Below are 11557 nucleotides of genomic sequence, written 5' to 3'. Positions count from 1 at the left end.
CCATAGAGTCCTGATGAAGCCACTCGACTCTGTTTGTTCAGAGGCTGGGTGTATTTATTTCAAAGAAAAATTATCTCAGAAGCAATGATTAAAGATACTGCGTGAAAAAATCTTACATGGTTTTGTTGAATTTCTGAACAAGTAACAAAATTAAATTGGATAGAATATCAAAATACAGCAGTTTTGATTGAAAAGTAATGATCATGTAGCTATTTTTCAGAATTAAACGTAGTACAGAATCTATACGTACTGCTGTTATCTTTAATCTAAATGTAATTTATTATTTTGAATACTTTCTGGCTTCTAATAAAATCACAATTATAGTGAAAACATAACATTAGATTAAACATAAAATTCTTACTATGTGTTTTTATAAAGTCTCTATTTTTCTCAAATTATCCACATTATCCACTTTAAAAAAATAAATAGGAACTCAACCAGAACATCAAGTACTTACTGGTAAAACTAGAAAACACTGGAGCAAAGAACATTTTAGACTATATGTATCTGACTCTGAAATAAAAGACACAAACATAAAAGAAACAAAAAGTACTTTGTTAGTATATGTGTACATAAGAGTCAATTGTTAACGAACAAGATGTAAAACGGATATAGTAAAAATATTATGCAAATATACAGAAAATAAATGTTTTTTGTAATCTGTGATATAACAATTGGTATGATTAACTAGTTTAGTCAAGTATAAAAACTCTAAAAATCAATTAGACTCATGTATTCCCTTTCATCCATTTGATAATCATTCCAGACAATGATTTGTCTAAACTAAATATTTGATGATCCCCAATCTCACACTATAAATATTCAAAAATATCTAAATATAAAACTAGTCTTAAGTCCAAATCTTTCACAATTATGACAAGAGTAGACTTATGAAATCTGTAAACATTTTTTCGGGAATATTATATAATAACTGGTTACTTTGGGTTTTCAAAGTTTTCTAAAGTGGAGATAGCAACTTGTTAATCAATATACAACCAGTCCTTTTTTCTGTAATCACGTTAAACTTTCCTGGCAAATTAACTAATTGATTTGTTTATTTGGGAGGGAAGGAGAGAGAAAGGAGAGATTAAGTTAAACCTAAATCATAAAAAGAGACGCAAAGACTTTAATCTACTGAGGATGCATAACAGGAGAGCTGTTTTCTATTCCTTTTCAAAGATGAGAAGTTATGGTTATCTCAGGGACCACTGTGTTGTATTCTTTATGTAACAATTCTTAAAAAGTGGAGATGACGTCTTACATTGACATCAATGTCCTTTTGGCATTTATAGAATACAGAAACAAAAATTGCTTAACATTATATCACAATTAGTTAACAATTATAATAACTTGTAATAACACAATAGCAAATTAATGTTGTTCAACAAAAAATTATCAAGACTTTCATGTTGACCTGCCTATTTCCACAATTTTCTGTCATATGGACCATAAATCTTCCCTTATTTAATTTTTAAAAAATATTTTACCTGCATTCAGTTACTCCCTGCGTATCGTAAAATACGGAAACAGTCTTCAAACTGTTCTAAATCTGTTAGCAGCGATAAATTGAAACAAACCTGATTGATTTTTCTTTTCAAAATTTAAATTTACACTTAACAGGAAATAAAACAATTTTAACAGACAAACGTTTTATTGTATTTATTATATTTTTCAGGAATGAAAATGATTCAAATCTTTGAAAGGGAACAAAATGATCTAATTCATGAGGATTTGATTTTGTGATTAAAGGACAAAATGATAATGTATAGCTGGAAATTTTGACATTTATATAAGCTCAGGAAACAAGTCCTCTCAATATGGAGTGGTGGAATCAGGTCCCATGGATGAGAAAGCATCTTCTCTTTACAGTCACACTCACCGTGTGCTCATTGTCATGATTCGGAGTACGTTAATTCCCATAGACAATTCAATTTGAAAATAATGACCCACAAAATTGTATAAAAACGTCATTCAGCAATTGGCTTAATGATAAATTATATTAGCTATCACGGTTTTTGTAATGATACATGATTTTTTTCATATATGACTGTGTTATGTATATTAGCAATCAATTATAAATTTCCTAAGGTCATTGAAATTGAAATCTCCTGATACATTATAAATTGTCTTTTTTAATGATTTCTATGGCACGCCAAATTCACAAAAATGAGCATACATAAGTATTCAAAGAAAATGATTTTTCATGTATGACTGTGTTAGCCTTATGTATCAATTAAAAAAATATTCATGGACATATTGTCTTTGGTATATTATAAATGTTCTAAGAAGAATATGCTACTTGTTAATTGAACTTGAAATCTCCTTATACACTATTTCATAAATTTGACCCTTGATTTAGCTTTTTTAATGATTTCTACTCCTTGTTTTAGTAAAAGGAAATGAACAAAAAAAGGAGATGAACAAAAAAGGAAAAAAATCTCTTCCTACCTACACATATATATATATATATATATATATATATATATATATATATATATATATATATATATATATATATATATATATATATATATATATATATATATATATATATATATATATATATATATATATATACAATTTTGAAAATAGATATAAATCATATTCTGCTTAGATATGAACAGATAATAAATAAGAACATGTCTTTTATCTATATAGCATGCAGATTTTAACATCCCTAGTGCCCGTAGATAACCTAAGCTTGCAAATGAAAGTTGTCTAAAGGAAACTTTGGGAGAAAAAAAATAATAACAAAAGTATTTGTATAACATATCCACATATAAGCCTGTCATTATAATTTAGGATTTTTTCTCTTTAAGGTTTGAGACTTAATCAAGAATTGAAAATCACAACTGGTGTACTTTCTAAAGAGAGGAATTTGATCTTGCTCAACGCTGTGGACTAATATGTTGAAGTTTCTTGGTTTGTAATATGTAAAGCTTATAAAGGATTGCATAAAAGCATAATCAAATTAATAACATAACTCGGGAAAAAGGAAAAGTACATTTAATTGCACTGGCACCGGAAGTGTCGCAGAGTATACTACTGTCTAGTCAAGCAAATATGTATACTGTTATGAATTTAGGAATTCCAGACCAATTTTTCCCGGAAAGCAATAAGTTCATTTAGTTCTAACACCATTAAATACACAATGATGCCCATTTGGAAATCGAAAAACGTTTGGTTTAAACGATAACGTATTTCCTTTACTAATAAGACCTTATCTTTTATTGCATCTGGCGTCAGCAAACAACCGTGGTATGGACTTCCTAACTCACGTGACTTTATTTATAAAAGTCATTAGACTGTAAGTGATAATTAAGGTAATTGCAAAACGGATGAGAAGTAAAAAAGGAGACACGTGTGTAATACCTGTATTATATGCCAAGGTAGATTTCTAATATTATTTGTTTGATTTGAGAAGCAGGCTAAATTGCATTTTGCATTCAACCTAGATATGTTTTCATCAGTGAGGAGATAAAGAACAGTATTCAATATCAAAGTCCATAAAAATAGTAGCAGAGCAAACACTGACCTCTAAATCATCAGAGGTGGGATCAGGTTCCATGGAGGAGTGAGTATCCCCTGCTGACCGGTCAAGGTGAAGAATTAATTAAGTTTGTCGACTGTAACATGGATTTCTGAACAGTTCACGAGAACATTGAGAACAGAAATAAAAATTGATAAAAGTTAAAGGAACAACCTCAACCTCATTGAATTATTGATGTGTTTGTATTTAAATAGTTAGTAATTAGGCTTTAAGCAAGATACTTTATTTCACCTTTTAAGAAAAACAAGTTCGATCTGGCAATTTCGAGGTGTGTTGGAACAGCTAATTTAGAACCCTTAGTAGTTTTAAAGGTGAAAAAGTTCATCTGATACCTTGTTATTCATTACTCTACATTTCCTTTTAATAAGTAATTTGTTCTACGCAGGTGAGACAAGAAGAGTGTGATACTTTTATATGATATTAATGAGTAGAAGAAAAAAGGTCGCTGAAACGGCTTCAAGTTGCTTATTTATCATACATAAGCCACGGTGATATTATTTTTTAAACCTCTAATTTTTAATACAGCCCGTTTATTATATTTATTATTTTCCTTTCATTTGAATAACGTGGATTGAAATAAAAAAAAGAAAAGATCGCGAACACCAGTTGATCAAACAAAAGTCTACAAATACAAGACGTTAAACATGGCATAAAACACAGACCCCTGGGGGATCAGGCGCCTTGAAGGAGTAAATCACCTTTCGACGGGTCAACTAATAACAGAGTTGTGTGCTTTGATTTTCTTTTTAATTTGGTTTTGGAATCTACTTTGATTAAACTCTAGAGTTTATCGCCCATTGTCAGTAAAATATTTTTCAATAAAACTTGTTTTTAACACAAATTTTGCTTTGAATTATATACACATTTTTTAGATTAGTATTTTTGGACATAAACTCTTCAGATACATATATATTTTTTCATATGAATTTGAAACTTTACCAACGAGACAAAGTGCAGGAAGTAATAAGGCAATTTCTAAATGTAACCGCTTGTCTATAGAGATGATAAGATATATCCAAATTATACCAACGATCATGCTTCTATATATTAATTAATGTGGTATATGTAATCGATATTTTACTTATCTTAATTGTAACAATCAGATCATTTTAGAAAATAATTGCAATAATATTTTCCGTTAAACTGACTTTCCAAAGATGTCTTAGGAACCGTTTCCCTATTGTAATAGACAGCATACTGTCTCTATTGAAAGATAATTAAACAAAATGCATCATCAAACATTGCTCAAACGACAATTCGCATGAAACTGCACCCTGAAGATGAAATTCATTAGACCCATATCTATGCTGTATTGAGTTATCCGACAGCACTATTGAATCATGACAGTCATAAAGGGCCTTCTGGGAAATACTACCACCTGTCTGACGTCATCATGTTCGTGAGCTTTAAGTCTCTGTCATGCAGCTTGAATTAAAAATCATCGATTTGTCTCCATAAAATAATTTTATCTAGACATTGAAGCAAATGCTTTCATATATATCTTAAATTAAACGGAAAAGATTCGTTTGTTTATGCTTAGAAAACAAATTTTAAATTTTGTGCAGATAAAATGACAAACAGAATGTCAACAGAACCTATAAAGAAATCCGTACTTCATCATGGATTACATGCATATCATAACTTATTCATACCAGATTGGTATTTGTTAAAAATTTCTGAATTACAGAAATTAGCAAGATAAATTAAACAGTCACACATCTAAAATCTAGGGTTTCCAATTCAAATCAAAGTCTGTGGGAATAATTTTATGAATATTGTTTGCAACTGTTTGTTCAATTAATTAGTCTGAGCTGTGTAGATTGCTGGTTGAAAGATGGTAATCGACGAAGAAGCACGTAATAATTTTGTAAGCAGCTAATGCAACATCAGTTTCGTTATCAGCCTTATAAAATCAGATAAAAAGACGTTATTCATTATGACTTTATGATCAAATTTCAAATCACATCTTTTTTTTCTAAATCTCCCGACTAAATTTAATTTAGAAGTTAGCTTTGCTGATTGACGTCATACAATATCATTACTAAGGTATAATCTAAACTTTACTGTCTTGATATTTTTACAAACCAATGACAAATTTATATAAACTCAAATATCATTTTCCTAGATTGAATAAAGTGTTTTATAGCCTGTAAAGTATTAATATGATCACATCTTAAATACAAAGAAAAATTATATCTTTCCTTAATGTGGCAGAGTGATGGAAAGAATGCACTTAAACCGAAGAAATATTATGTCGTTATGTTTGTTTCGATTTTAATTATATATTATTTACAAGTCAAAATGATCATGAAATTTTGGATGTCCTTTTTGTTTTTATACAATAAAAATTCTTGCATAATTTTCTTATTCTTATCGACAGTGTCTTATCAAATTACATTAGTTATTTCCATTCGTAAGTCGACTTGATATATCTCGGTGAACTTGAACAAAAAAAAAACCACATCTTTTTCATAGTTAGATGTTATACTGGCTATAGACGAAAAGACCATTTAATAACTGAATTTTATAACGAGATGACTTCTTTTATGCAGTAATATTCCACTATCACCTTGTTATAGTGGTTATGTACCTCAACTTAATTATTTGCTACTCAAAACCTGTCTCTGATCATGATCTATTTTTAAAGTGAGACAGGCTACTGAGTGATAAATTGATGTTACAGGGATTTTAATAGCCTCGTGAAAAGAAAGTATTTCGTAAATTTTATGGTCGTTATTATGACCTCGTAAGCAATTATAGCCTTTATTTTGTCTTTTTTCGACTGACTTGTTATATGAATATTGCTTGTTTTTATACTGAAAAGTTCCATCATCTACTTGATACATATTCAGTGCTCATGGAGGGTTCGATGGGTCTCAAAATGATGCCTACTCCTCCTTGGCACTTGAGACCACCATAGGAATTCCAGGGGTCAGCGTATTATGCACTATTTACAGATCTGTATAGTTTATAGATTTTTTGAGATCGATTAGTACTTGTTATCTCCATCATGAAACTTCATCAAACATAGAGATAACGAACAGTATTCAAAACCAAAAGTCCACAAACAACACAAAATAGGAGCAGAGCAAATATGGTGTCATGGAGGAGTGAGCTTATTGTATCCAAAACATCACAGGTGGGATAATTTACATTTTAGAAATTATCATACGGAGTGAGCAAGGTTATTGTATGCAGGTGATGAAGGAATATTGCTGCATAAGTAAGGAAAGCTGACGATTGAAAAGTTAATGTCATCACATAAAACATCAATAGAAATAATGATTTTAAACGAGCAATACATTCAGTGTCTTTGCTTTATAACCAGGAGCGGAAGAATTCTTGATTCATCGACACACATTGTTTGTCAATAATTTACCTCGTGTTAGAAATTGTCATACACTTGTGAGAAAAATGCATGCTCTTGCGTACAATTTATTGTATATCTTAATCCCTCTAACATGAGATATATAAACTCCGTATGCAGGTGATGAAGGAATATTTTACCCAGTGAAAGCATAAGATATGTATTTTTAATTAAGGAAAGCTGCACTTTGAAAAATAGTTAAATATTTGAAAAGTTAATGTCATCACATAAAAACATATTAATATGATAAAAAGGATGCCTAGCCTTACACTCTCCTGAACATCTGTGTTTTAATGGTCCAGGGGGATATTATTATCCACCCATTCTGTTGCCGAAATGACCATTTCTGACAAATTCTTGTCATAAAAATTAAACATGGAAAGAAATATAAAACTGTAAAAATCTTTCATTGCTATACATTCAGTCTCTTTGCTTATAACCAACATTAAAACCAAATATTGTTTCTTGTATGGAAGTTATTCAATTAGTTTGCGAACTTTTTGATCACCCCTCGTATTTTCATAGAAATCATGCTTTCCCACAATATAATCAATAGAGCCTTCACTTTCACCAGAACCCCAAACCCTTAGGCCATGAATTTTATATTTTTGATATTTTAAGACGCATCATTTGGTATGATAAGCATGCACTTAGTTTGTTTAAATAATATTCCCAGAAGCAGAACATAAAATTCACAAATTTTATTCCCTTTTACCCACAGATGATATATACCAAAATTAGTTGATATTGGTTCAGAGGTTTCAGAGAAGAAATTGAAGCCCTATGTTCAAATGTTTTGGGACAGTTCCTGATGGAAGGGGATAACGGATAGCTGAACTTAAATTATAGGTTTAAAACTTATGCTGTAAACCAACTATTATTCGCGTCATCTTTTTTCGCGATTCTTCAATTTGGAATCAATCCGCGACGATTAATTTTCACTCTTTAGGAACCATCCTTTACTTATACAAAGCAAAATAAATGCATGCTTTACTACTTTTAATATACGCGAATTAAAGTAGGACACGAAACTCGCGGATATTTCTCGCACGCAAATAAAAGTTTGTTTACAATAATTTTTTTAATTAGATAAGAAGTTATCAGAACATTTTGCCTTTATTAAAATTCAACAATGAAGGAATATGAATAGAAGGAAACTTGATTTCACATCATTAATACTAAGAAACTATTCTACTGTGTATGGGGTTTATCAGAGGAAATAAATGGAGTTTAAGAAGAAATATATTGGGATGCCTTAGCTATTGTCCGGCCATTGTCCGACTTCATTTACAGCAACAAGTGTTTTTTTTTATGTTGTTGGTACTCAACAGTAGAATTTCATGGATTTTAGTTTTGAAAAACATGGAAAAACTAATATGTAATTGAATCTAACGTTACCAATCTCGTTCTGGTTTGCATGAACAGAAATCTAAAGAGTAATAAGTAGGCATTATTGAATTCTTACCTATTTTAAGATGCATTCTACTGTGTTTTGCATAGTGGAAGTTAAACTGCATGCTTTTCGTGCTTGTTAAAAAGTAAAAAACTTAGAGAATAAAAGATTGAAAAAAAGATAAATAGAATTTTTAAAATGATCTCTATATAAACTTATAAAATCAATATCGTTGGTAATTCAGATCATATATATGAACACCATAACAAACAACCAGAAATTAATTATACTAGGCATTTCAGAACAATGGAGAAAAGTCTTGTTCTATATTTAGCTTTCATGTCTTTACCTACTCACTCTAGTTTAGCTGAGGGAATGCCGTATAAATGAAAATTCCTGATCCAATAAATGTTTATTTATGAACATAAAACTTCCATTCTTCCTCCTTTAAAGTGAATTCATCCAGCTAAAATGTGTTTGTTTTAATCCCATCAAAGCCCCGAATGTAAATCAGTTGTTTAATGTATTGTGAATATTTAATTGTCGCTTACAGAAAGGCAAAGGTTAAACTCGTATAGTTACGTACAAAATAAAGATTCGTTTGACTTTTATTGAATTGTAAGTTTAAGGAGCTCAATGATGCTTCAGTTCCTGTATATTCTGGTTTCTTTAAGACTCATAGAGAGTACTTCGATGCTCTTTTAGATATCCCCAGTTTTTACCAGGCAAAAAATACGAATACGTTAAAACTACGTCATAAATAATTTTCCATTATTGCCGCCATATATGGATAACTGTCCATAAAATAATGTTTACAAAGCTCAAATGGCATGTAAAACTACTCTTCTATAATTGAAAAAATGGTGGTCGATATCTATTTAATGTAATACGAATAACAATAAAAATCAGTCTGGCAAAACAGTGGACTAACGTTTTCTTATCTGATTTATGGTCCTATCTTAACGATCGACGTAGCGTAATCAAAATGGCTGCAGCACGAAATATTACTACTTATTGTTAAAAGTGTTTTTATGATGAATTTAAAAACTTAGTTACATAATGCGGAGAAACTAGAATTTTACACGACTAAGGATCTACAACTTAGGGATCTATGATCTATTATTTGTTTGTTTGTTCAATGTCCTGTCGAGTACTTTTACACTAAAAAAACTGGCGGTGGATGGCTAGTAATTTATTCTTGTTCTCGGCACACATGGCCACTAAGCAATGAGGGATATTTTCCATGCCAGCACCTACTGCGACACTGGACCTCAATTTATACGGCTTCATATGAAGGACATCTCTCCACGTCCAACATAGGAATCATTTGCCTACTCCAACACTCTAGAATAAACAAAATTTGGACATCAACAACTGCTCTAGAAATATTTCACATCCTATTATATTCAAAATACTTTGCATGAGAAAAAGTTTGTATGAAGCTTTGTCAGCAAGTTTTACAATGTAGTTTGTATTATATAGTGTTTTGGTAAAACGTTTCCTTGGCCTTTGTATTTCATTTTTATGCACTGCAAGTCTTGCATTTCAATTGAGGATGTTACTTTCCTTTGTAGTAAAATCAAAAATAATTATATACTTTTCAGTAAAGCTAGATGTATACCGGTAGATTCAGAAAAAAAAAATCGGCGTATATATACATGTAGAGAATAAATTGAATAAGCCTCAAACAGAAATGAAGAAAAATCTGTGTGATGCTATTTGGACAACAATGACATGTTAGGAGTTTTCATTTGACTGAAAACATACACTCCTCTACAAACATTGGCTTTTCAAAGAATGAAAGAAAATGCCCTATTCGAATAATTTCATTAATCAAGACGTAATTAGGTTGATGACACTTGAGACTCTGTATATGAATGCTTTATAACATCAGCTTAGGATACAAAAATTCAATAAATTGATTCCAAAGATGATACTGGTACAGTATTTTTTTTTATTACAAAACATCAATTAAGCATAAGGTTATAGATAAAAACAAACATGGGTTAGGGTTGAACCTAGCCCTAACCCTAACTTTATATAAGGAGGATATAGAAAAAAAACAAACATGGTTTTGACTAGATTGTGGAGAAAAAGAAAACTATAGAATTTTTTTCTTTCTTTAACAGTTCCCTTCCATGCATTCTTCTTTAAAAGTTCCGTGATTTTATTCAATTGTAATAATCAATATATGTTGACTTGGTAATAGAACTTGCTAACTTTTATTTTCTTCGGTGTGGTTAAGTACTTAAGTTTACTAGTATAATTGCAAACAAACTTCGAAAACTTAAAATGTAGTGTGATTCCGTATTCAAATATTAATGAAGCAGTTGCTTCTTCGAATTTCTTATATTACTCCTGCTAACAGAATTGATCAACTCAAGCAGTAGAAACTGTTTACATATTTTTCTACTCGTTTTTTTTTCTTTTTTTTTTTGTTCATTTTTATGTCTACAAGAAACATGATTTTTTTTTTAAAGAAAAGTTTCATTTTTTCTGAGAGACAGAGCTTTCTAATGGCAAAAGACAGTTGATTGTTCAATCTTGTTTGGTCCAGTGCTTTATTCTATCGAAAATCAGGTCTTCAATTTATTACCAATTTCTAGCGAAAATCGGTAGAACTATATCTAGCGATAGGGCAAAGAAAGACGTTTAAAAATTAAGATGGCGAAGGAGATAGGCAAGAGGCAATCAAAACCTATTTTCTAAGTAATACAAGTAGACCATTCTGCTATAGACATCTTACAATGCGTTCGATTATCTAACAAATCTCATTTTCTGCCGAAGGGCAATATAGCTTCAGCATTTTACCAAGAAATCTTCAAGAACAATGGATTGCCAGGGATCCAGGTATGATAAATGGAAATTTTAAAATTTATTATCACACTGTACGCTCCTAGGCGTCAAGCCATGAGCCTGTATACAGCTGTACAACAATGACCTGAGAGAGGGTAAGGGCAAATAACAATTGAGGACAATCAAAATGGAAAGATATGCGACAGATACTAGTGATTTCTATGTCACTTTTTATTTTAAAGATAACTTTGTTATCGAAGATTTTACAACGTAACTATTTTGCAATAATTTCATTTCAGGGTGTGAATTGTTTTAAAGATTTTCCATTAGAAGATGGTCGAATTCAATATAGCTTTATTCAAATGCTATTACTTCAATTTGATTCAAGTCAAATTCATTTCTTGGACTTTGTATCTTATACAACGATTTTAACATTGAGAAGATAAGAAAT

The sequence above is a fragment of the Saccostrea cucullata genome, unplaced genomic scaffold (genome assembly GCF_032062105.1).
Source record: "Saccostrea cucullata isolate Sc308-1 unplaced genomic scaffold, CSIRO_AGI_Scuc_v1 ctg251, whole genome shotgun sequence".
NCBI classification, from domain to species: domain Eukaryota; kingdom Metazoa; phylum Mollusca; class Bivalvia; order Ostreida; family Ostreidae; genus Saccostrea; species Saccostrea cuccullata.
Note: the sequence above shows the minus strand (reverse complement) of the source record.